Raw genomic sequence first — 697 nt, forward strand, 5'->3', positions numbered from 1 at the left:
CTACTCCCGACTTCTATGGGAGAAGCATCTCTATCCCTGCCATTGGAGCAAACAACTTTGAGCTTAAGCCTCAATTAGTTTCTCTAATGCAACAGAATTGCAAGTTCCATGGACTTCCATTGGAAGATCCTCATCAGTTCTTAGCTGAATTCTTGCAAATCTGTGACACTGTCAAGACTAATGGGGTTGACCCTGAAGTCTACAGACTTATGCTATTCCCTTTTGCTGTAAGAGACAGAGCTAGAATATGGTTGGACTCTCAACCTAAAGAAAGCCTGGACTCTTGGGAAAAGCTAGTCAATGCCTTCTTGGCAAAGTTCTTTCCACCTCAAAAATTGAGTAAGCTTAGAGTGGAAGTCCAAACCTTCAGACAGAAGGATGGAGAATCCCTCTATGAAGCTTGGGAAAGATACAAACAATTGATCAGAAAGTGTCCCTCTGATATGCTTTCTGAATGGAGCATCATAGGTATTTTCTATGATGGTCTCTCTGAACTATCCAAGATGTCTTTGGATAGCTCTGCTGGAGGATCTCTTCATCTGAAGAAGACGCCTACAGAAGCTCAAGAACTAATTGAAATGGTTGCAAATAACCAATTCATGTACACTTCTGAAAGGAATCCTGTGAACAATAGGACAAATAGAAGAAAGGAGTTCTTGAGATTGATACTCTGAATGCCATTCTGGCTCAGAACAAG

General features: G+C 41.3%; 1 non-coding gene across 1 annotated transcript; it reads right to left on the bottom strand.

Annotated features, from left to right (window-relative positions):
• Positions 1–341: 341 nt before the first annotated feature.
• Positions 342–449, bottom strand: LOC130965054 (small nucleolar RNA R71). Its single transcript, XR_009081111.1, has one exon. It is a non-coding gene; the product is annotated as a small nucleolar RNA R71 (small nucleolar RNA).
• Positions 450–697: the final 248 nt, after the last annotated feature.

The sequence above is a fragment of the Arachis stenosperma genome, chromosome 2 (assembly GCF_014773155.1).
Source record: "Arachis stenosperma cultivar V10309 chromosome 2, arast.V10309.gnm1.PFL2, whole genome shotgun sequence".
Taxonomy (NCBI): Eukaryota; Viridiplantae; Streptophyta; class Magnoliopsida; order Fabales; family Fabaceae; genus Arachis; species Arachis stenosperma.